The sequence below is a fragment of the Giraffa tippelskirchi genome, chromosome 9 (assembly GCF_054371585.1).
Source record: "Giraffa tippelskirchi isolate mGirTip1 chromosome 9, T2T-mGirTip1v1.2.pri, whole genome shotgun sequence".
NCBI classification, from domain to species: domain Eukaryota; kingdom Metazoa; phylum Chordata; class Mammalia; order Artiodactyla; family Giraffidae; genus Giraffa; species Giraffa tippelskirchi.
In genome coordinates, this window is record NC_137283.1 from 38,530,324 (window position 1) to 38,556,571 (window position 26,248).

At 40.4% G+C, this 26,248-nt stretch overlaps 1 protein-coding gene and 1 long non-coding RNA gene across 2 annotated transcripts in view; one reads left to right on the forward strand and one right to left on the reverse strand.

The window, feature by feature from the left end:
• FHIT (fragile histidine triad diadenosine triphosphatase) overlaps nucleotides 1-26,248 on the forward strand; it is a 1,651,033-nt gene that overhangs the window by 107,239 nt on the left and 1,517,546 nt on the right. The gene's annotated exons all lie outside the window — the stretch shown is intronic.
• The window catches only part of LOC145519838 (uncharacterized), a 120,872-nt gene that overhangs the window by 64,744 nt on the left and 29,880 nt on the right, over nucleotides 1-26,248 (reverse strand). Inside the window, exon 2 of the long non-coding RNA XR_014063954.1 lies at nucleotides 16,201-16,332. This is a non-coding gene — a long non-coding RNA (uncharacterized LOC145519838). The remainder of the gene's footprint in view (nucleotides 1-16,200; nucleotides 16,333-26,248) is intronic.

The window sequence follows — 26,248 nt, forward strand, 5'->3', positions numbered from 1 at the left end:
CTGAATCTCTTGCCACCCGCTGCTGGTGGGTTTTCTCTCCTACTACACATTCCCTCCACTCCGGCCACCCAGCACAGAACTAATTATGAACAGCTGCTGCTGCTGAGTCGCTTCAGTCGTGTCCGACTCTGTGCGACCCCATAGACGGCAGCCCACCAGGCTCCGCCGTCCCTGGGGTTCTCCAGGCAAAAATACTGGAGTGGGTTGCCATTTCCTTCTCCAGTACATGAAAGGGAAAAGTGAAAGTGAAGTCGCTCAGTCGTCTGACTCTTAGCGACCCCATGGACTGTAGCCTACCAGGCTCCTCCGTCCATGGGATTTTCCAGGCAAGAGTACTGGAGTGGGGTGCCATTGCCTTCTCCGAATTATGGACAGCTGTGGGGTCTAAACACTCTTGGCTCCCTTGCCCGATCAGGACAATTCTGAGGTGTCCTACACCAACACGTTAGTGTACATCACAATCCCAGGAGGGCTTGGTAAAATCCAACATGCTGGTCCTACCTCAGGGTTTCTCATTTATCAGGCCTGGGGTGCAGACCTGAGAATTTGCACTTCTAACAAATTCCTGGGCAATGTTGATGCTGCTGGTCTGGGGACCACACTTTGAGAATCACTGACATACATGATCTCCAGAGCTCCTCTGAGGTGTGAACCACCTCCTTGAGTGGAGACTTTGCTTATATGGCAATCTTGTCCCTCTTCTTCCCTTCCCTACTCTGCTTTCTCATTTCTCTCTCCACGCCTACTAGTCATGGAACACTTTAATACTTTCACAGAAATTCTCAGTTTGGGAACCCAATTTAAAATAAGGGTTCCTCTTCCCTTGTTGTTTAGTTGCTCAGTTGCATCCAACTGAGTGGACTCATTTTGTGACCCCATGGACTGTATCCGGCAGGCTCCTCTGTCCATGGGATTTCCCAGGAAAGAATACTGGATTGGGTTGCCATTTCCTTTACTTTCACACAAATTCTTAGTTTGGGAACCCAAACTAAGATAAGGGCTCCTCTCATAGAGGTGTTAGCTCTTGTTGTTTTTGTTGTTGTTTAGTTGCTAACTTTGTGACCCCATGGACCACAGCACACCAGGCTTCTCTGTCCTCCACTATCTCCCAGAGTCTGCTCAAATTCATGTCCATTGAGTTAGTCATATTATCTAACCATCTTATTCTCTGCCATCCCTTTCTCCTCTTGCCTTCAATCTTTCCCAGCATCAGAGTCTTTTCCATATGGTCTTTCACATAGGATATGTTATAAAACAGTATGTGATTTGTACTTTTCAAAAAATATTTTATTTTTATAAATAAATAATATTGCAGTTTTTGTATTTTAATATAAAATGTTATATTTTGCACTTTAAACTACCTCCTTCCTGCAGATGTCATATGTCTTTCCAGGGGAGCTACCCCAAGCCCACACTCCAGCCCCTCTTGGAAATCTGTAAAGCTGAGTGGTCTGGGTTGCTGCAGTGTGCGTCTAGATAGAGAACAGTATTTCTTTAGACCAAAGGGAGTTTACCTGGAGGTAGGGAGATTGGAAAAGACCCTGATACTGGGAAGGATTGGGGGCAGGAGGAGAAGGGGACGACAGAGGATGAGATGGCTGGATGGCATCACCGACTCCATGGACGTGAGTTTGGGTAAACTCCGGGAGTTGGTGATGGACAGGGAGGCCTGGCGTGCTGTGATTCATGGGGTCGCAAAGAGTTGGACATGACTGAGCTACTGAACTGAACTGAGGGAGATAAAGTGGATAGTGGTTGCCTTCTCACCAGCATTTCATGGGAAACTGGGACATCAGGGGACATGGCATGTTTGGCCTGTGTCAATCTTTGTAGTTGCAAAGTACGTTACATTGAACCTGGGGTCATCTCTGAACATCAGCATTTATTTATTTGTTAATTACTGCATACTAAAGCAAAGGCAATCTTCTGTAGTAACTAAAGCCAGGAGCTCTGGAATCAGACTGCCTGGATCATAATCCTGCCTTTACTATCTGCTTATTTGGGACCTTGGGTGAGTTTAAAGCAGTTCTAAGTCTCCATTTCCTGGTCTTCAAAGTGGAGATAAAACTAATCCTCTCCTTTGTAAAATGGTAACATAAGAGCGTTTTGCTTTTTTTGTTTTTCACGTGACTGATCATGTAAAGAGGTGAGTACATTCCCTGGCAAGAGTATGAATTCAGCACTATTATCACTATTATTGTTTTTGTTATTTTCATCATTGTTGTTGTTGGTTGTATTGCTGTTACTAGCACTAATTGTTGTTGTTTAGTTGCTAAGTCATGTCCAACTTGTTGAGACTCCATGGACTGTAGCCTGCCAGGCTCTTCTGTCCATGGGATTTTCCAGGCAAGGATATTGGAGTGGGTTCCATTTCTTTCTCCAGGGGATCTTCCCAACCCAAGAATCAAATCTGTGTCTCCTGCATTGGCAGGTGGATTCTTTACCACAGAGAGGCCTGGGAAGCCTCATTATTAGCATTAATTAGGTGTCAATCATTAGGCAGTGGAATGGCTGCAATGCTGAAGCATAAATTCCAGCACCAAAATGAACGTCTAAATCCTTGGGAGTTGATGTACAACTTGAGTAGTCAGGCAAGAAGGGGCTGAAGAAACTGCTGGATTTGGCCTCCTGTGGAGTATCCTGCCCTGAGGCTCCAAACTGGAGCCCGGTGTGACTGAAGCCAGGCCCCTCTGTCAGTCTTGTCCCACAGCAGAGTTGATGTTGGCATCCCCACGCCCCAGCACAATTCTGCATGGCTGCGCTTCCTAAGTGATATTTGTCAACTTGACAGGTTTCACCAAGTGATAAGTGCATCAGCAGTTGAGGACTTTACACTTGCTTGCAATTTGTATACCAAGTGACTATGGCAGTCATGACTTGCCATCTACAATCAAACATGTGGAAGAATGCTTGCATTTCATGATTTTCTTAAATCTTTGCTTAAGCTTTCTCATCCTGCCATAGTTGGTCCAATTTCAGCCTCAGTCATTACCAGAACACTTCTTTCCCCCATGTTCCCTTCCACCACCCTGTACCAAGGATGCTGTGCAAAGGTCTCCCATGGTCTTAAAGAGAGCATGGGGTACCATTCTATTATGCTGCAGAACCTTCTCAGGCTAAGGCACCAGAGTTGGGGCAGAGGTGGAATCTGGGCACCTGGCTTCCAGCCTGCTTAAACACCTCAGAGTAGGACTCTCTGAGATCTTAGTGCTCCCAGAATGCTGTCATGGTTAGGCTTTACATCCCAACTAAACAAAGGATCCCCAACATGTGTCCTCTTCCCCATCTTCTCTGAGAAATGCTTCCCTCTCCTCTCCACCAACTCCAGAAAACCCACAAGAATCATTTCAGTGACTTTGGGTTTCCACACAAGACAGGAATTGCTGCTGCCTTCAGATCTCGCCTGAGACAAGAAAGCCCAAAGTCAGGCTCTCTGCTTGAAATGAGAATCATAAAGACATAGGAAGAATCTATAGAAGTTAATGTCTTTAGTTTTGCATTTGGATTGGGTAGCTTCATTCATTTGGTTGATTTATTGAGAGCCCACTGTATGCCAGGCAATGCCTCGGGCATTGGGGGCACAGGAGCGAGCCAGACACAGACCCTGCCTTCACGGGCCATCTAGAAGCTGCGGCAGGATGCCCTGGTCTATGTCCAAATCCCACAGGTGCTGGAGACCAAAGCCAGCACCACCACCCAGCGGCCATATTATTATTTAACGTTGATGACACTCATGGTTGCTTTTATTTCTTTGGGTGCCACTTGTGGAGGCAAATCTTGAGATGACAACCATTTGGAGAGTCACAACAGGAGGTTCTCAGTGCTTTGTTGACCTGAAGTTTCTGGCGGAGATATGCCACTTTTGAAAGCAGGCACTGACTGTTTCCCATCACCTCTTGGTGGGAGTCCAGCTTTACGTAGGGTTTTCTTGGAGAAACTAGAAGACTGAGGCCAATTATTAACCACATTTTCTTTCTTACCTGGAGACCTTTGAAACACTTACTATTGGTACTGACCTATGACTGATTTTTTTTTCCCTTAACAGTTTCATCCAGGAGAGTTTTGTTTCCCCAACAAGAGTGTGAGCTTCATGAGAGCATAAATGCATTATTTCCTTGATTAACTCTTCCATGAACACTTAAGGAGTAGAATGATTTGCATTTGTGTGCAAGTTAGACTTTGGGTGATTGCTTTTCATCTTTTTAACCCTCCCATGTACAGTATTTCATGTTATACATGTTACACTTAGCTCCCTTGATCAATATTGCCTATTTGGGCTGTTTATACTTAAATTGCCTTTCTGTGCCCGAATGATGATTTCATTTTACTTTCCAGCAACCATTCAAGGAAATATATGAGGAAGTGACAACACAATCGGCATGCAGTAGATGGCCTGGCTGGGCTTCTTAAGTGGGAAAGCAGAAGAGAGAGGGGAAGGGAACAGAGCAGCAATACTTCTCAGCTTGTCATTTCCTATTTATTTGTACTCCAAATAGCACATAGTTTATTTATAGTTCACCATAGATACCTACTGGAGAATTAATGAAGGAAAAAAGAGATGCAATTGAGTACAGTATATAAGAACATAGGCTATGCTATTCTGTGGACCTGACTGTGACTCACTATTCTGCCCCTTCCTTGTTGGGTGAGCATAAACTGGTATCTTTCCCTCCCTAGTTCTTAATTTTCTCATCTGTGAAATGAAAATATAGTACTGTCTACTTCAAAGAGTTGTTAGAAAGATGAAATGAGGTAATGCACAGGAGGTGCCTAGTGTACTGAATTCAGTTCAGTTCAGTCGCTCAGTCATGTTTGACTCTTTGCAACCCCATGGACTGCAGCACGCCACGCTTCCCTGCCTATTACCAACTCCCGAAGCTTGCTCAAACTCATGTTCATCGAGACAGTGATGCCATCCAACCATCTCATCCTCTGTCATCCCTTTCTCCTCCCACTTTCAATCTTTCCCAGCATCAGAGTCTTTTCCAAGGAGTCGGTTCTTCGCATCAGGTGGCCAAAGTATTGGAGTTTCAGCTTCAACATCAGTCCTTCCAATGAATATTCAGGACTGATTTCCTTTAGAATTGATTGGTTGGATCTCCTTGCAGTCCAAGGGACTCTCAAGAGTCTTCTCCAACACCACAGTTCAAAAGCATCAATTCTTTGGCGCTCAGCTTTCCTTATAGTACAACTGTCACATCCATACATGACTCCTGGAAAAACCATAGCTTTGACTAGATGGACCTTTGTCAGCAAAGTAATATCTCTGCTTTTTAATATGCTGTCTATGTTGGTCATAGCTTTTCTTCCAAGGAGTTAGTGTCTTTTAATTTCATGGCTGCAATCACCATCTGCAGTGATTTTGGAACCCCCCAAAATAGTCTGTCACTGTTTCCATTGTTTCCCCATCTATTTGCCATGAAGTGATGGGACCAGATGCCATGATCCTACTTTTCTGAATGTTGAGTTTTAAGCCAACTTTTTCACTCTCCTCTTTCACTTTCATCAAGAGGCTCTTTAGTTCTTCTTCACTTTCTGCCATAAGGGCAGTGTCATCTACATATCTGAGGTTATTGATATTTCTCCTGGCAATCTTGAGTCCAGCTTGTGCTTCGTCCAGCCCAGCGTTTCTCATGATGTAATCTGCATATACGTTAAATAAGCAGGGTGACAATATACAGCCTTGATGTACTCCTTTCCCAATTTGAAACCAGTCTGTTTTTCCATGTCCAGTTCTAACTGTTGCTTCTTGACCTGTATACAGATTTCTCAAGAGGCAGGTCAGCTGGTCTGCTATTTCCATCTCTTGAAGAATTTTCCACAGTTTGTTGTGATCCACACAGTCAAAGGCTTTGGCGTAGTCAATAAAGCAGAAGTAGATATTTTTCTGGAACTTGCTTGCTTTTTCTATGATCCAGCGGATGTTGGCAATTTGATCTCTGGTTTCTCTGCCTTTTGTAAATCCAGCTTGAACATCTGGAATTTCATGGTTGACATACTGTTGAAGCCTGGCTTGGAGAATTTTGAGCATTACTTTACTAGCATGTGAGATGAGTGCAATTGTGCGGTAGTTTGAACATTCTTTGGCATTGCCTTTCTTAGGGATTGGAATGAAAACTGACCTTTTCTAGTCCTGTGGCCACTGGTGAGTTTTCCAAATTTGCTGGCATATGGAGTGCAGCACTTTCACAGCATCATGTTAGTACTCAATTATTACTAATTATTACTATGCACCAGGATATCTTTCTACCACTTCCCAGATGTCTCACAAAGTTCCCAGAGAAAAACTATGGAACATTAGAACACTCACCATGCACATAATGCTTTGCGGCTTATAAAGAGATAGTTAAACCAGTTAATTAAAAGAAAACAAAAACAAAACCCTTGGCTAATCTGCATAATATTCACAGATTCAACACATCTTGGATTGTGTAGAACTCTGTGTATTTACTGAAAAAATTTCTGCATGTAACTGGACCCATGCAGTCCAAACCTGTGTTGTTCAAGGGTCAACTGTATTTGGTCCAACCCTAATCTAAAGATTGCCCTGAAGGTATTTTTAGATGAGATTAACAATTACACCAGTAGACACTGAGTATAGCAGATTACCCTCTGCACTGTGGGAGGGCCCTACCTAATCAGTTGAAGATTTTAAGAGAAAATCGACTGACTTCCCTTGACAGAAATCTGCCCCCAGACTCAAGCTGCAACTTCAGCTCTTCCCTGGGCCTCCAGCCTGCTTAACTACCATGTAGATTTAGGACTTGCCATCCTTCAAAACCATGGGAGCCAATTTCTTAGAATACATTCTCTATTGGTTCAGTTTCTCTAGAGAACCCTGACTATTACAGTACTTCCTCCACTCCCGCCTTTAAAAAATCTGAATGCAAATAGGTCGAGCAGGCTTTTTAAATCTCAGTAAGGTGAGGGAGAATATGGGGCATGAGTGGCTTATACCATCACCCCCCAGCCCCAAATAGACCCTGATGTCTGTACACGTGCACCCGAATCTTTGCTTCACTTTCTGAGCTGGGTGTGGTGCTCTGTCTTCCAAGATGACAGATTCCCAAGGGAAGGTGAAACTTAGTACACTTTCTTTAAAAAGGCATTTTAGTAAGAATTTCAACAGTAACGGTTGGAGCAAAAAGATTTTCTGGTTAAATTAACCAGAATGTGGCATTCCTGAAGCCATATGATTAAACCACCCTTAATATATTTTGAAAAATATTCACAAGAGACTTTGAGAGTGTTTAAAGGAAATTCTAATTTCGACAGGACAAAAACTAAGCAACCAATACAAGTTTTTCCAATATGATCATGTTTGTTCAATCTCCTAAAAAAATCTAGCCAATTTCTTCAGTTTCAGATTTTACTTTTATAACAGTAATTTATCACTTGCTTTTAAGACTAATTTTCCAACTGGTTTTCTCCACAAATGACTCAAACTACACTAGAATGGCTTAGATTTCAAGGTGTATAATTGTTTAATACTTTCATCAGAGGCAACATTTGTGTTTAGGTAAGCGTGTTGAACTTTTATGCATTTTGACACTACAACACCCATTTACTTGAGTGTTTCACACAGTGTGGTTAGCACTTTGGTTAACATATTTCCTCATTCTTTAAAAAAAGGATTTGTTTTTGATATCTAACTTGTATTAAAATACGATTCATTTTATACCAAGTTAATGTAGCTTAATAGAATATGATATTAGCTGAAGAAGAAAAACCAAATCTTGCTCATCTTTTAATATCTTATTGAGTGTTTGACTAAAATACTTTGAAATTTATTTGAAAAAAAAAAAAACACCCCTTTACAACCTGCATTTATTTTCAGGAAAGTTACCAGAGGACTGCTCAATTTAGTGGGCCATCACAACTAGGCTTATTTATTATTGACTTTCATCAGTGCTTTCTGCATGGATTCTCCCGGGAATGTGTCTTCAGATTTTAGATGCAAATAGGATGAAGCTAATATCTGCTTGACTAGTGGCTGTGTATTGAGTTGAAAGAAATGCTGGCTGGTTGTGTCATAATCATGGAGGCAGCAGCAGTGGAAAACAAGTGGAGGAGCAAGGAAGATTATGTCCCAGGTTGAATAGAGAGAGCTCAGTGAGGTGCTACACAAATGAATGTAGGTTCTCCCAGGAAATTGTGCTAAGATCAAGAAGCATTCAAAGATGCTGCACTTCTGACAGAGCAAAGACATATGTTTTACATTCCAAGCCCTCTAGGATTATTTATTTTAAGATGACATGTTTTTTATGGAAACCTTAGAGGTAAATACAAAGCAAACTACATTTCCCATGCATCTCTATTCCAGACAGCCCCCTTGGCAGCAAAAGCACTGATTTTCCCAAGCACTTGGCTCCATGTCAGAGTGAGGTAAAACTGGCAAGAACAAGAAAAATATTAAAATCTTCTGCCACTGTGAAGGATTGTGGAGAGAAAAATCTTATGTTTAGGTTTTCTTAAGTTGTCAGGCATTGAGTATAAACAAGAAAAGAGCTCTTTCAACATCCGCTGAACTAGGCATACCATACATGCTCTTGACAGGCTCTACTTGGCTTCTCATTAAAAACTAGGTTGAATTAGAGAAACTGAGTAATTAAAACACACATGGAGACCTTTCATTTGCTTCACGTATGTGAATTTGTTTTCTTTTCTTATCAAGGAAGTAAGAAAAAGGATTTTTGGCCGAAGGTAAAAAATGTTCTGGGGGCCAAATGTGTTTGATTACACCTCATTGTCTGTTTTGCAAAAACATTGCAGTCATAATTTTCATATGTAATGAGTAGTTTGTTGTTAGGGAAATGTGTTATGATGTTGGGAATGGAAAATGAAGAGAATCCCTGGCATGTTGGAACTTAGTTTTTCCCTCATTATTTCTCCTCACTTCTTTCTTTTATTAATTCTTAAACTCTAAATTTCTAGCTCTACTTTCAGGATTGAGATGAAAGGATGTGGAGTGTAAGACTTGCACCAACCTCAAATCAATCTTAGTTTCTGTCCTTAAATATTATGGTTCATTATTTTTAAAATATTGCATTAAAACTCTATTCAAGGGGACTTTCCTGGTGGTCCAGTGGCTAAGACTCTGAGTTCCCAATGCAGGGGGCCTGGGTTCGATACCTGGCCAGGGAACTAAATCTAACATGCCCCAAGTAAGAGTTTGTGTGCTGCATCTAAAGATTCTGCATGTTGCAAATAAGACCTGGCACAGCCAAATAAATAAATATTTTTTAAACTTCCATTCAAAGAAGACACACAGATGATGAAAATATTTTCAACATTACTAATAATCAGGGAAATGCAAGTCAAAACCACAATGAAATATCACTTTACACCTGTTAGAATGGCTATTATCAAAAAGAAAATACCAAGTGTTGGCAAGGATGTGGAGAAAAGGGAACCTTTGTGTACTATTAGTAGGATTGTGAATTGGCACAGTCACTATGGAAAATATGGAGGTTCCTCAAAAAATTAAAAATAGAACTACCATGGGACGTGGCAAGTCGCTTCAGTCATGTCCAACCTTTTGCGACTCCATGGACTGTAGCCCTCCAGGCTCCTCTGTCCATGGGATTCTCCAGGCAGAAATAAGGGAGTAGGTTGCCCCACGCTCCTCCAGGAAAGCTTCTCGACCCAGGGATTGAACCAGTGTCTCTTAAGTCTCCTGAATTGGTAGCTGGGTTCTTTACCACTAGTGCCACCTGGGAAGCAGCAATTCCATTTCTAGGTATTTGTCCAAAGAAAACAAAAAGAAAACAAAAATATTAACTTGTAAAGATATATATATCTCCATGTTCATTGCAGCATAATTGACAAGTACCAAGACATGAACAAAATCTAAGGGTCCATCAATGGGTGAATGGATAAAGAAGTTGTGGCATATTCATACAATGAAATATTACTCAGTCATAAAAACAAAATCTCACCATTTGTGTTAATGGATGAAACTTGAAGACATTATGCTAAGTGAAATAAGTCAGACAGAGAAAAACAAATATGATATGATCTCACTTTTATATAGAATCTAAACAACAACCACCACCACAACCAAACAAAATCAAGCTCATAGACACAGAGAACAGATTGTTGGTTGTCAGAGATGGTGAGGGATGGGAAAAAAGAGTGAAGGGCTGTCAAAAGGTACTAACTTCCAATTATAAGAGAATGTAATGTGCTGCATAGTATAGTTAATAATACTGCAAGGCATACTGAAAGTTGCTAGGAGAGTAGGTCTTAAAACTTTTCATCACAAGAAAAAGAAATTTTTGTAACTATGCATGGTGAGGGATATTAATTAGACTTACAATGATCACTTTGTGATGTGTACAAATACTGAATGATTATTTATATGCCTGAAACTAAAATGTCAATTATACCTCAATAAAAAAAAAGAAAAACTCTATCCTGACACTGAGTTTTTGGGTACCCCCTTAAAGTTTGCTCCTGAGACAGTGCCTCACTTGTTTCACCCTAGTCCTGCTTGTCAAAGAAGCAAGGAAGAAACCTCCATATAATGAAGGACCTATTTTTTGTTTTTGGCCATGTTTTACAGCATGTGGAATCTTAGCTCCGTGGCCAGGGATCAAGCGAGCACCCTCTGCGTTGGAAATGCAGATGGAGTCTTAACCACTGAACTGTTAGGGAAGTCCCCAAGGCCTACTTGTTCACCAGCCAACTGTTCTCATTGGTTGAGGGTTCCCTTTGGAGGCATTAAATTTCTGGCATCTCTGAATGTCTCACTCAGGGCTATGTAAGCGCCCCTGTTGTGGGAGAGAAGCCTCAGATAGAGAAGGAGAGAGGCTGGGCACCTGAGGTGGGGAGTGCACTGTAGTTGGGGTGGACCAAGAGGATCGGCAATGAGGAGGAACAGAACAGTGGGTCACAAGAGTGGCCAACAGCCAATATCTAGAGGCGCTGTCTCATTCAGTCTTTCCAATAACACCAGGAGGTGGGTACTAGTGACAACCGGGGCTACAGTTGAGTGAGTGTTGAAAACCAGTAACTGAGATAAATCATATTTTAAGACAGTATTTAAAAAACCTATAATCAATGTCTACAAATCATACTACACAAAATGTCAACAGTTTAAATAAAGACAGAACTGACCCTGGACTTGCATGACCCTGGCTCACTTGCTTCACTCTAATGCTGGCCTTTGTTTCAATAAAACTTTATGTACAAAAACAGGTGGCTGTACACAATATTGTAAAGAGATTATCCTTCAATTAAAATAAATAAAGTAAAAAAAAAACAAAAAAAAACAAGTGGCTGCAGATTTTCAACTTGATTTCTTAAAATATTGGATCAAAATGTTATTTTCCTTGATGTCTGAGTTTTGGGCATCCTCTTAACTTTTGTTCCTGAGGCTATATGTTTGGCTTTCACACTAATATTATTTCCATTTTACAGATAAACAGGCTGAGGCTCAGACACATGAAGCAGATGCCTCTAAGTCACTTGGGTGACCCCAGGTGTCTCCAAGGTGAGCACTATTAACCACCAATGCAGGCCTGTCTCTCAATCACTGCCCTTTTGGTGGCCATGACAAGAAGTATAGAAATGGTACACAGTTCCCCACTTCAGGTATCCCTCAAACCTTCTCCTACTTTGGATAAATTTGGGGTTAGTAGTTGCATAGCTTTGCTTGAAAAAGGACAGGAAAGTTAAACCAACAAAACCAGTTCTAGCTGACTGCTTGTCACATGGCACGTAAATGTAGCAAACTGAAAACCTGCCGGTTCTACAATGGGTTATAGACATGTCTCAGCTGCATGTGTTTATTTCACAACCATAGAGGGAAACCTGGAAATACGTGTGTGCTATAAAAAGAGAAGTTGGACATTTTCTAATTTTTCAATATGTAATAATTGCATATAAATGTACCTGATTTTCCATTAGCTTAATGGGATTGCCAAAAAGAGCTAATGAATATTGCATAGTTGAGTTCTGTCACTTTTTCAAGGAGGGACTGGACATGAAATCATTTCTTTTAATACAGAGACAAAGACAAGTGATTCTGGAATTTAATGAAAGGTGCCAGATTGGAAAGCTTGCTTCCACAGCCTTGCCTCATCTCCACATGGACTTGCAGAAGGCTCTCAATATTGGTGTGCAGATTGATTGACAGCCTAACTGATGGCCTACTGGGCACAGAGCTTCAGGATATAAAGCAGGTAAATTGTACAGGTTGGTACAAAGCATTCATGAAATTAAAAGACGCTGGCTCCTTGGAAGAAAAGCTATGACAAACTTAGTGTATTAAATAGGAGAGACACTACTTTGCCAACAAAGGTTGGTGTAGTCAAAGCTATGGTTTTTCCAGTAGTCATGTATGGATATGAGAGTTGAACTATAAAGAAGGCTGAGTGCCAAAGAATTGATGCTTTTGAATTGTGGTGCTGGACAAGACTCTTGAGAGTTCCTTGGACAGCAAGGAGATCAAACCAGTCAATATTCAGGAAGTGAACCCTGAATATTCATTGGAAGGGCTGATGCTGAAGCTGAAACTCCAATATTTTGGCCACCTGATGCGAAGAACTGACTCAGTGGAAAAGACCCGGAAGCTGGGAAAGATTGAAGGCAGAAGGAGAAGGCAGCAGAGGATGAGATGGTTGGGTGGCATCACAAACTCAATGGACATGAATTTGAGCAAACTCTGGGAGATAATGAAGGTCAGAGGAGCCTGGCATGCTGCAGTCCATGGGGTCTCATGGAATTTGAGTAGGGAGTGAACAACAAAGCATCTATAACACACCCTGCCCTTTTGTGTTTGTGTCCTTACAAACGATGAAAATGTTGGGCTTTTTTTTTTTTTTTTCCTACTGAAAACTGGCAGAGATATTGCTATGGAATTTCAACAGACTTGGCAAGAACTCTTCTGGAGTTTCTGGTGTGGCTATTTTCATGGCAAGACCTGCTAGCGGTGGTCACTAACTCTTCTTCACTGCTGACCTTATCATGTCTCCTCTGTTTCCTGGTGATTGGAGTGAAAATATTTCCCTCTTAATATTCAGACAGTGACGTTTTTATGTTGCCTATTTGAATAGGGATTTACCTGTTGCTTTACTTAAAATGATTCTAAGGTTCCTGAGACAACTGCTTTTGTTATGTCTCCACTGGAGATGCCAAAGTGTGCAGATGTTGACTAAATGACCACAAGTTGTGTTTAAGACCCAGCTTCTTAAAAGTGGGATGGCCTACAGTCATTATGCATTGAGTTTCTAAAATTAATTTGAAAAGTTGGCCATTAAAGGGACAGAGAAGAAATGAGTTCTAATGCATTTTAGGAGCATAAAATTAGAATGGTGTAGCTTGACTGGCAGCAGTCTAATGTTATTAGCAATTCTTATCTAGTTAAAAAAGGGAGGGGTCATGTTTCTTGGAAGTCACAATCTTCATTTTTGTACTTTGTAAATTATTAACCATTCTATTAGAAAAATAATGAGAAGCTGCAGATTAAATGGCAAAGGCATAGTTAGTAAAAAAAAAAAAAGGCTTTTGATAATTTTGATATTGGGAATGTGATGGGTATGGATTAGAAATAGACTAGTTGGTTCCTCATCTTAGTTCTTTACACTGTACCATCAGGTAGGCCTGGTACTAAACTCAGAACAAGAAGAGTAAGCCTTTTCTATAGCCTACAATGAAGGATATTCTAAATGTACCAGAGGGACTTCCCTGGTGGTCCAGTGGTTAAGACCCCACTGCAGGGGGCACAGTTTCCATCTCTGGTTGGAGAACTAAGATTCTGCCTGCTGCACAGCATGGCCAAAACAATAAAATAAAAAATAAATGTATGGGATGTGTCAGAATTAATTTAATTATCTGCTGAATGACTTCTGTGGGAAGAAAATTGTGCTATGATCTTGAGAACAAAGGAAATAAAATATAAGAGCTGGTCACTGCCAATGGAGAGTTTACTGTCTGGCTGGGAAACAAACAGAAGCATGCAGTAGATGTGCAGGTCTGAACAGCTGTAATGCATATGGGTAAAACGAAGTGCTAAATTGTATAGTGAGGATCATTTGAGAATAACAGTACTTTTCAAAGGTGCCAATTGTGATAATCATTAATTGAGTTTAAATGGAAAGAGTAACCATAGTCGATCAAGAAATATGATGTACTGTGTAGGGCATGTGCTATTACCTTCTGGCAGTTCCTTCTCTATCCCCCTTTCAGCTGTTTTTATTTTTGGCCATTAAATGTTGAGGCTCCTCAACACTCAGTCCTGAGTCTCCTCCTTTTCTCTCTTCACTTTCTTTGTCTGGAAAATCTTACTCATGCCCATGGCTTCAGTGACCTCTAAAAAATAGATGTTTCACAAATTTACCTCTTCAGCCCAATCACTCCCCTAACTCCAAACCCATACACCCGACTGCTTCATGGACATTATTTCTTGGATGTCTCAAAGGATAATAAAGCACATGTATACAACAAAATAACTAAGTTATTTTCCAAACTTGGTCTCCTTCCAGTGTTTTCTAGCTTGGGAAATGGCCCCAGTTCTACCTGACTTATTCAAGGTAGATGCAAGCCAGAAGACTGGAGGTCATCTCTGAAGCTGCTATCCTTCTTACCATGCCTTTCTGACTCATTAAGCCCTGTCAACTTTACTCCTGTATCTCTCTCAAATCTGACCACTTCACTCCACAGTCCTGCAGACTATGTCCTGTTCCTGTGCTTTTCTCATGACGTCATGTTACCTCCTGTCATGGCACTGAGTCGTGGTTGGTAGATAGTTGCATCAGGCACAGCTAGTTGCCTAATCACCATTCATTTAAAACTTTTTCCTTAGTAAAAAACCTGAATTTTGTTCAGATATCTGCCCTCCCCTATGTGACTCAGGTGAGTATGACCTTATTTCCATCTCACAGTGAATCTCCTTGACAAGGACTGGTTAAGGAATGGGTGCATAACCAAGTTTTGGACCATGAAACGGAAAGGGATACGTGCCAGGTGGCTGCAGGGAGTGTTTCTTGCTGTTAAGGAGAGGACTCAGAAGGAAACAGTATCTTTCTGCCTCTGCTGACCAGAATGAGCTGCCTCCAACAGCTTCTCCTATCCTGCTATCCTGCCAGCTTGTGGATGGAGACCACAGAAAGAGGTAGGCAGCACTGAGACAACCTCAAGCAGGTGGAGTCATCAGCATGTCAAATGTCCTCCGAGAGGTGGCAAGTGTCCATACTGTTTTTGCCGATTTGAGGTGAAGATTTTGTCACTTGAAGCTAGAGTTATCTTCATGGATACAGTAAAATTCTTTCTCAACCGTTTGGTTATTTGATTAATAAAAAAAAAAATCAATTCCCATCTCTCTCCCCAACCAGATTATATGTATCTATATTTTATTTGCTCACTGTTGGATTCTCTGTATGAAGGACCATGTCTGCACAGAGTAGGTATTCAGGCAATATTTGATGAATGAATAAATGCTCTAGTCATGGAAATCATAGGTGAACGTGTAACCAGAAAGATAGCAGACTTCCCTAGTAGTCCAGGGGTTAAGATGCTGTGCTCAAATGCAGAGGGCATCAGTTTGATCCCTGGTTGGGAGAAGTAAGTTCCTACATGTCACATGATATGATCAAAGAAAAAAGAAAAATAGTGACACAAAATGATTTTTGATCCATGCCAGTGATTAGATTTAAGAAGAGCTTAAAGAAAAATAAATCAGGGTGGTTTGATGGCTGCAGTGATCTTTGCGGAGGAGATAAACTCTAAGGTGATCTTTAAAGGATTGACTGGCTTTGTACAGACAGACAGATGGAAACAGTGGCAGTGGGGGAAGAGCACACAAGAAAGGGATCCAGGGGCAAGAGAGTAGAGTGGGATCGAGCACATTTTGGTCAGTGCCTCAGCTCAAAATTTGAAAGATCTTGTTAATTGACGGACATCCTTGAAAGTTACATATAAAGTGTGTGAACTAGTTTTGAGAGAAATGGAGAATCCTTAAAGATTTTTAGATAAGAGTGTAGCCAGATGTTATATACCTTGCTGGTACTTAACTCCTGGGTGGGGTAACTCTCACTTTACAATATCCAATTATTAGAGAAAGAGAAGGGCCCTGTGTCCATGATTGTACAATTATACTTACAATGGCTAAGGTAATTTAAAAAACTTTTCATTTTAAGCTTTTAAAAGCACGTCTCTCTAGTTGAAATTGAACAAATAATTGCATACATGGTGTCTTACCTGTAGGCAGATTTCACAGTCATTCATTTTCAAATATCTGATGTCAGTAATTTAAGTAAGACTTCCAGAACATTATTCCTCTGTGCTGCAATGTTGGGTACTCAATAATTTCAAATTCATTCATTTCTATACCTAATAGAAAAAATACTTTTAAGTACTCTATTTTCCCTAAGGGAAAATGCTTGGGGAGCCCACTGTTCAATAGTTCTAATATCATGACTTGATTTTACATGTCCCTTCAATATGCTTTTAAGGCATTTGGAGTAGAGCTTTAAACATTTTCCAATGCTAGTTGGGAAAACCCATATCTTTGAAAGTTCAATTACTTTGTGCATAAAAACAGGGATTTCACAAATAATTTCTTGGAATGATGTATTTGAAATAGTTTATGAATGCTTGCTATTTTTTTTTTTTTTGCCAGTTGTAGAACTTGGTCATGTTTGCAATTTGGTACATACTCTTTCAGAAATTATATATATATATATATATATATATATATATATATATATATATATATATATCCTTTTAGAAACTATATATATATATATAGCTATATATATGTGTATATATAACTATGTATGTATAATATATATATTCCTAGCCATACTTCTTAATAAAGAATAGTTTGAAAGAGAAACTATGCCCTGCTTATTTTTTCTTTTTTAATAATTTTATTTGTTTATTTATGTTTGCCTGTGCTGGCTCTTCATTGCTGCATGGGCTTTTTTTCAGTTGTAGCAAGCAGGAGCTAGTCTCTAGTTGCCATGTGCAGACTTCTTATTGTGATGGCTTCTCGTGTTGTGAAGCACATGCTCTAGGCACACGGGCTTCAGCAGTTGTGGAATATGGGCCCAGTAGCTGCAGCTCCCAGGCTCCAGAGCGCAGGCTCCCGTAGTTGTGGCACATGGGCTTAGTTGCTCTGTGGCATGTGAAATCTTCCCAGATCAGGGATTGAACCTGTGTCTCCTGCATTGGCAGGCAAATTCTTCACCACCGAGCCACCAGGGGAACCCCTGTGCCCTGCTTATTTTAACTATTTCTCACACCTTTATTAGTTTGTCTCCTTTAGGTGCAGGTAACAGAATGGGAACTTGGCTAACTGAAACCAAAAACTTAAAGAAGCAGGTCTCAGAATCCAGGGGGAAAAGCTGAGGCCTATGGAGGGGCCAGCAGGGGCACAGAAAGGCAGTAAGGGGGTGCAGGGGAATTAGGAGAAAGAAAACAGTTTCGTGAAGACATTGCTGTAGGGGTAAAGAAATTCCCTTTGTTTTCAGTTCATTTGTCCCTTGCCTCATGATTCAAATTCCGGGGAGAGAGAAAGGATGAGTATGATCGGCCTAGCCTGAGTCTTCTGCCCACATCTCCTCATCAAGCCTGAAGCCAGTGGGGAAGGATCTTCCCCAAGGGAAATCCAGCTGCTCTTACCAAAGGAAGGTGTCCACTCATGGACACAGCACAGGTAAAACACCAGATGTTACTTGTAACACCCGATACCTGAGCTCTTAGATGTCATTTATCTCCAAACCTGTTTCTCTCAAATTCAGCCTCTGTGCTGGCTACAGAGTGACCCCCATAAAACCCCAAACTGGCTTTTATCCTTCCTAACTTAACACTCCTCAGTGACTCCTTAAGGACCTGGGTGTTCTTCAGTGTTACTTCTCACATCTCTCAGCCTAGACCTGCTGCTCTAGCCTCACAAACTGCTTAGAGCATTTCCTGCCTTAGCTTTCTGCTGCTGTCCCCACCATGCAGTTTTAAAGCTCTATTCCTGTCTGTATGTCTGTCAGTAGATTCACCACATGGGATTATGATGAACAGCTTAAGGGCATGGTTCTTGCAGAAGAACTATATCTCATTCATTTTTTATCTCTCTGCACTGTACAACATCTGGCTTCATTATAATTTATATTATTTCTCAATAAAATTTGCTGACCGCATAAATAAATCAAGGCAATGTATTTTTCCCTTACAGATAATGATGGCAAAACCCGATGTCTGTAATAATGACATCTTTGTAGACACTAACTAGCTTCTAATAGTGCTACATTATTTTTCACCCAAATTCCTTAAACTAAAGGACAAGTTTTATTAATATCTGGGAGCCCTATTTCCACTATGAAAAGAATCTTGTTTATTTCCATTTGCTCAGGCTTATTTTTTATGTTCCCTCGCTATTTCAGGAATACAGAGATGAAGACATACATTTTCCTAGTGAAGAATATATTGCTAGGTACTTTTCTAAGAAATTGGAAAATCATGAAGAGATTTGGAATAACTTAGATTATTGCATAGTATTATTCTGTTCTCTCAGTTTCAGTAATTTCACACTACTCCTCTTCTATTTACTTCCCCTGCCTTTTTCTTTTGCTACTAGCAGCACATTGTAAGCTCTTGTGAATTTGTTATCCACTCTCATCTCTAAATCCTCTTAAGCCTTTTTGCTCTTTAGAAGAATTCTCAGTTTATGTCTGTGCTTCATTGTATTTTCCCCAAAGTGTATTGTTTTATGTTTTTGTAAATTGAACTCATCACACTTAAACGTGTGTGCCTCTCCAAGGTCTCTAGATTATTCTGTACTGTTGATCTATTTTTCACTGTTTATGATTTTCTGCAAATAAGAATAATGTACAATTTACATTGTGCTTCAGATCATTAATAAAGATATTAAATAGCTTGTGCTTCAGCTTTTGCCTTCTGGCTTCTTGCTTTTCCCAATTTGACTCTGGCCTGTTAGCAGCTATTATTTCATTCTGTCATTTTTTTCTTGTTAAAATAATAATAATAATATATATACATATACATGCAGAAAGTAACTTGTAACTTTCAGCACCAAGAAGCAGATAACCAAGATAAACATCATGTCAAAAGACATCTTTTTTATTTTCCCCTAGAATATATGTGTTTGGGGGGAATGTCAATTGGTTATTATAATATTTATTGAAAATATGCTGCTGCTGCTGCTGTTTAGTCACTAAGTTATGTCTGACTCTGTGACCCCATGAACTATATTCCACCAGGTTCCTCTGTCCATGGAATTTTCCAGGCAAGAATACAGGAGTAGCTTGCCATTTACTTCTCCAGGGGATTTTCCCAACCCAGGGATCAAATCTATGTCTCCTGCTTGACAGGTGGATTCTTTACCACTGAGTCACATATTACAAGTACACTATATTAATAATAATAGATAACACTTGTAGAGTACTTGCTATGTTCCAGAACTCTCCTAAGTATTACACATGGAATAGTTCTTTCAATATGCCCAACTACTCTGTGAGGTAGCTACAGGTATCTCCTCCATTTTGCAGATGAGGAAACTGAGGCATCAAAGGCATAAGTCACACAGTCAGTAATTGGCAGAGCTAGGACTCAAGCACAGGCTGTTTGGCTTTGGAATCTGGGCTCCTAAGCACCCCATTATATTGGATTCAAACAAGCGCTTCCTAAATGAGAGATACTGAAAAGAACCACACATGAGTCCCACCCCAAGAGGTTGACAACATAATTCAAGGTTTGTAAATAAGCAGCCTCTGTGTGCTTCTTCCTCTCCTCACGCCTCTCCTCAGTCACAACCGGCTCTTACCACCTTAACATTTCTTTTCCTCCCCATTATCAGAAACTCAGTTGAGCCCATAATGATCACATCTGAGACAACTACAGCTATTTCCCCAACTGTCTCCCTGATTCTATCTTGGGCCCCTAAAAATCACTCTCCACAATGCAGACTGAGTTACTTTACAAAAACACATCTGTGATCTCCTATCTTCCCTGTCGAAAGCTGTCACATGGCTCCCAGAACATGTTCCAAACTTCTCAGCAGACATCCAAGGCCACCATCCCTTACCTTTCTCCACACCCTCCCCTGAATCCCACACTCCATGGAATTCATCCTGTGTTCACCTGCGTTTACCCCTTTGAAGGAACTGTTTATCACTCACCACTTGTGATATCCTCACTACTCCCAGTGTTCTGATTGGCAAGCCCTGGCTCATATACATGTCTACATGTGGAAATGGAGGGGATGGAGCAGGGTCTACGCCATGCAAAATGTATGGCATGTGAATGAAGAAAGGGTAATTTCCCCCAATGAAAATAAGGGTTCTGTTGCCAGTATAAGGAGAAGTGAATGCAGGTCAGGAAAACACAGTATATGTTCATCTTAAATCAGTTATCAAGGACATCCAATAGGCACTCAATAAATGACTTATTAAGGGCAGTAAGCAGGTAATAAATATATCACCTGGTTTCTCAGGTGGCACTACTGCTAAAGAACCTGCCTGACAATGCGGGAGATGCAAGAAACAGTTTTGATCCCTGGGTCACGAAGATCCTCTGGAGGAGGGCATGGTAACCCACTCCACTATTCTTGCCTGGAGGAACCCATGGACAGGCGAGCCTGGCGGGCTACAGTCTATAGGGTCACGAAGAGTTAGACATAACTGAAGTGACTTAGTATGTATCACACAGGGCTCTTTATCTGAAAGTTTCCAACTACCCAAGCTGATTTGTAATTTTAACCTCTTTTTTTGAATAATTTTGAATAAGCTCTTTAACCAATAACTTGAATTTCACATAATATGTAGAGCTGCTGCTGCTGCTGCTAAGTCGCTTCAGTTGTGTCCTACTCTGTGCGACCCCATAGACGGCACCCCACCAGGCTCCACCGTCCCTGGGATTCTCCAGGCAAGAACAGTGGAGTGGGTTGCCATTTCCTTCTCCAATGTATGAAAGGGAAAAGTGAAAGTGAAGTCGCTCAGTCGTGTCCGACTCTTCGCGTGTAGAGAAAGTGATCTAAAAAGAGGTTATGTGATTGAAAATCATTAAAATGTCTGTAAAGGAGAAATCCGAATTTTCTTTGCAACAGAACATCTTTGAAGCAGTGCATCATTCATACAGAATGTTACAACTCAGGGAAGATTCTTAAAATCGCTTTGTAGCCGAGACACAGGTTTGGCTCCTCTGCTTATCTGCTTGAAAATTTATCATTATGATGAGACAAATGACATAAGTGAACCGGACCCAGAACTGTAAAATTCAGTCTATTTTGCCTGAGTTCCTTCTAGCACTGTGTAGAGGTTATCTAAATGGATGTGGCCAAAGTGCTTTGTCATTTATCATTTAAAAATGCTCAGCCATCTCTGGAAGTTCTTAGCTTCATTGGCAAATCAAGTGAGAGTGAAGCTCATTGAATCTATCTAACCATCCCACTTTTATGCAGGATAAATCTAGGTTTGGGGCTTTAAATGTCCTGCAACAATCAGTTATATGGATGAACCATGGGCCATTATCTAAGTTTTATAATAAACTCTGCCATCTCTAGATGTGCCCTGTGTACTTAGAAATGGCTGTACTTTGGAGCCAATAAAAAAAAAATCCCCCAACTTTATTCCGACCTTGAATAATATAGATAGAGAATGGAAAATGTTAAGGGATAAGAAAAGACGTGAGAGTAATGTCTCTGCTCAAGTGAGGTATTTCTAGCTAGTCAATATTCTTAGACCCTTGAGCATATCCAGAACAATGGCTTCCTCTGTGCTGATTTCTTGCTAAAGCAGCATTTGTTCAGCTTTCATGAATAATCAATTTTATTGGCTGGTAGATGAGACCAACAATTGTTCTTGAAGTTACTGGCATCCCAGCCCAATCTTTTCTAGCCCAGTCTAAACTCTAGATTTGAGTACCAATGGAATATTGAGAACTCAGGAGTATCAGAGCTGGAAAGATACAACTGCTTTTTAGAGAATGAAGGTTGATTACTGATCCTAGATTTTATACACACTAAAAGGCTGAACCATTATCTATTTTTTTCATAGTTTGTGTAAAGCAGTACTCTGACTGTTACGGCCTTGTAATAAATTTCCCCCAACTGAGTAGCATAAAACAATCTTTTTATTTTGCTCATTACTGGGTGAGTCAGGAAATAGGGAAGGGTTGAGTTGGGCAGCTGTTATTTGGGGATCTCTCATGTGATTACAGTCAGGTGTTGGCTGGGACAAAGATATCTGGGCAGGACATCCAAGATGGTTCATTCATCCAGCTGCAGTTGATGTTGACTACTGCCTGGGAGCTCAGCAAGTTTGTCTACTTTGTGTTTGCCTACACATGGCATCTGCATGGTGATCTCAGAGGTAGTCAGATTTCTTACATGGCACTTGACTTTCCCAGAATGAGCATCCTAAGAAAACAGCAGAAGTTGTGTGGCCTTTTCGACCTAGCCTCAGAATTGTGCAGCACTATATCCACAGCATTCTTGTGGGTACAACATCACTAAGAGCAGTGCAGATTCACAGGAGGGGACCCAGACCCTAATCTCTTAAGGGAAGAGTGTCAAAAAAGTTGTACACGTTTTAAAACCATGACAAAGGGCACTTGTGTTCTGTAGTTAGCAACTACAGAACACACAGAACAAAATGTGTGCCTCCTAGCAGCTTCTGTCCTATTTTAAGTAGCTTTGAGTAATTTCTTCTTACATACTATTGGCCAACGTGTCTTCCTCTTGTTGCCCAAGGTGATTTCTGGGAGTATGCACTGACCAGATGCTTCAACATTCTTCATAATACTGGGAGTTATGGAAACATGATTTTGGCTCTGTTTTCCTCATGGAGAAAAGTGAAAGTGAAAGTCGCTCAGTCGTGTCCGACTCTTTGTGACCTCGTGGACTCTACAGGCCACCCTTTGTGTCCCCATGGACTATACAGTCCATGGAATTCTCCAGGCCAGAACACTGGAGTGGGTAGCCATTCCCTTCTCTAGGGGATCTTCTCAACCCAAGGATCAAACCCAGGTCTCCTACATTGCAGGCAGATTCTTTACCAGCTGAACCACCAGGGAAGCCCAGTATCAAATATCAATGCATTATTTCTCGTTTGAAACACAGCCAAGAATTTTATTCCAGTTGCTATAGGGGGACAAGAAAAACAACTGAGAAGCATTTGGATCTGACTCAAGAAACTTGGATATTAAATCTACCTGTAATGCAAAACCAATCTTACCTAGTGCTCTGTAAATTCTCTACTGAATTTGACAAGATTTTATTTCTAACCCAGCAAATGAAAAACCCATTTGGACTATCTCGTTTTTTAATAGCTGCATATTAAAGATAAATATGAGGCCATGAATGATATGTTGTCTGCTTTGTAAAATCAAGAGAATACAAATTGTCTGTCTTTTTTTTTTAAATAAGCAATTTCCTTCTATAGGCCTTTAATACTAGCAAAACTGTAAAGGTCTATTGCTGACCTAGATTATCCTATAGAAAAATGAAATCTTTTCAAAGTCAACATTAAAATTCACATTATTCAGAGTTTTCTTTTTCACGGTTTATCTTAGAGCGTGCCTGTGGGAGCTGTTTTGCTTCATGTACAATAGTATCACTGCTGGCTTTAGCTCTGTTGGCCCTGTGGTGTTATCTATTATACAGAAAAGTTTGCTAGTTCATTAAAGAACTGATAAGGGCTCAACTACCTGCCCTCGATTTTATTTTTTTCTTCTGAGAGACAGTCTTTCAGATATGATACAGTTTGTTAATGTATTTTACATATGATAAGACTTCTATTTCTTTACACTTGTAGTCAGTTCAGTCGCTCAGTCATGTCTGACTCTTTGTGACCCCGTGGACTCCGGCACGCCAGTCCATCACCAACTCCCGGAGCTTCTCAAACTCACGTCCGTCGAGTCGGTGATGCCATCCAACCATCTCATCCTCTGTCGTCCCCTTCTCCTCCTGCCCTCAATCTTTCCCAGCATCGGGATCTTTTCCAATTAATAAGTTCTTTGCATCAGTTGGCCAAAGTATTGGAGTTTCAGCTTCAGCATTAATCCTTTCAATGAATATTCAGGACTGATTTCCTTTAGGATTGACTGGTTGGATCTCCCTGCAGTCCAAGGAACTCTCAAGAGTCTTCCCAATACCACAGTTCAAAAGCATCAATTCTTCAGCACTCAGCTTTCTTTATAGTCCAACTCTCACTACTACTACACTTGTAGTATTAGATTAAAAGTAGTGCTAAGTAGACTAAATTTCAGAGTATATGCATGTCAGCTTTATTTTAGTGGCATCCTAATGAACAATGGTTTATCTGCTTGCAATGCAGGAGACCCCAGTTTGATTCCTGGCTTGGGAAGATCCGCTGGAGAAGGGGATAGGCTACCCACTCCAGTATTCTTGGGCTTCTCTGGTGGCTCAACTGGTAAAGAATCTGCCCATGATGTAGGAGACCTGGATTTGATCCCTGGGTTGGGAAGATCCCCTAAGAAGGGAAAGGCTACCCACTTCAGTATTCTGGCCTGGAGAATTCCATGGACTGTATAGTCCATGGGGTTGTAAAGAGTCGGACACAACTGACCAACTTTCACTCTATGTATTTTGAGCAAATGAATTACGCTATGTTGTTGTACTTGTTATCTATTGAAAGAAAAAGATTCTCCTTGATTTAGTACAACTGGAATTTACAATAACCATGACAATTATTTAATATTGTTTTTGTTTTCTGTTTCTCAGGCCAAAATATGGCTGGGAGGTTTTTCCCTAAAGTACTTATATTAGTGTACTTCCAGATACCATGTTGATTAAGAAGCAAAGCAAAACAAAACAGTCCTCTTCTTATTGTTTGTATGTTCCTATTTTTAAGTGACATAATATTTTAAAAATATAGTCATTTATCTAATTGCCACGGTAGTACTTTAAGTAAAAAGAAGACAGGAATTTTAAAAACCTTTGTATCTCACTGCCTTAAGATTATATGCTTGTATTTTTCAATTAATTTCTCTAATATAGTATACACATGCACACATACACATGGATTATATCTGAATCAGTTTCATGGATCGAAATTCAAAAGATAAAAATGTTAGAAAATTAAAAATCTTCCTTCTTCAGAACCTCAGTTCTCTAGCTCTTTTCCATGGAGGCTCCAATGTTCTCTGTTCTTTCTTCTTGCAGAGATACTTTAAGCAGATTCAAATAACTTTATGTATATTTTTTTCTTCTCCCCAACCCAAATAGTAGCTTAATATTCAAATTGCCCTGTGCCTTGTTTTTTTTTTTTCATTTTATAATCTATCTTTAGAGATATTTCCGTATTAATACATCTTATGTTAAAAATGATGTATAGCATTCAATATATAATGCAGATATATAAATAATTTATTTAATCAGTTCCCTATTAACAGTTATTTAAGTTGTTTCCTATCTTCTGTTTTTGTAATTCTACAATAAGTGATCTTATGTGTTAGCTTACTAGGGCTGCTGGGCCAAAGCACCATGAACTGGGTGGCTTATCAATAGAAATCTATTATCTCAGAGTTCTGAGGCTCGAAATCTAAAATTGAAGTGCTGGCAGCACTGGTTCCTTCTGACGGCTCTGAGAAAAGGATCTAGCTCCACGCTTCTCTCTTTGGCTTGTACATACCCATCTTTCCCTATGTCTCTGCACATCATCTTCCTTCTATGTGTGCCTCTGTGTTGAAATTTCCTCTCTTTACACCAGTCATAATGGATTAGTGTTAGTCGCTCAGTCATGTCTGACTCTTTGTAACCCCATGAAATGTAGTCCGCCAGGCTCCTCTATTCCATGTAGTTCTCCAGGCAAGAATACTGGAGTGGGTAGCTATTCCCTTCTCCAGAAAATCTTTCTGACCCAGGGACTGAATCTGGATCTCCTGCACTGCAGGCAGATTCTTTACCATCTGAGACACCAGGGGTGCACCATAATGAATTAGGACCCACCTTAATTATCTATTTTTAACTTCATTACCTTCTATGGACCCCATCTCCAAATAAGGTCATGTTCTGAGGTAGTGGGTTTAGGACTTTAATATGAAAATTTTGAGAGGGACACAATTCAACCTACAATGCCTGTTGTATATATCACTTTGCACATAATAAAAGTGTATTTGGGGACAAATTTCTGGAATTCATATAGTTGAATCAAAGGTTAGATATGCTTGTAATTTTTATAGATATTGCCAAGTTATCCTCTATGAAAACTGCAGCAATTTATAGCTCTCATGAGCAATGGATGAACATACCGTCTCCCTTAACCTCTTACAT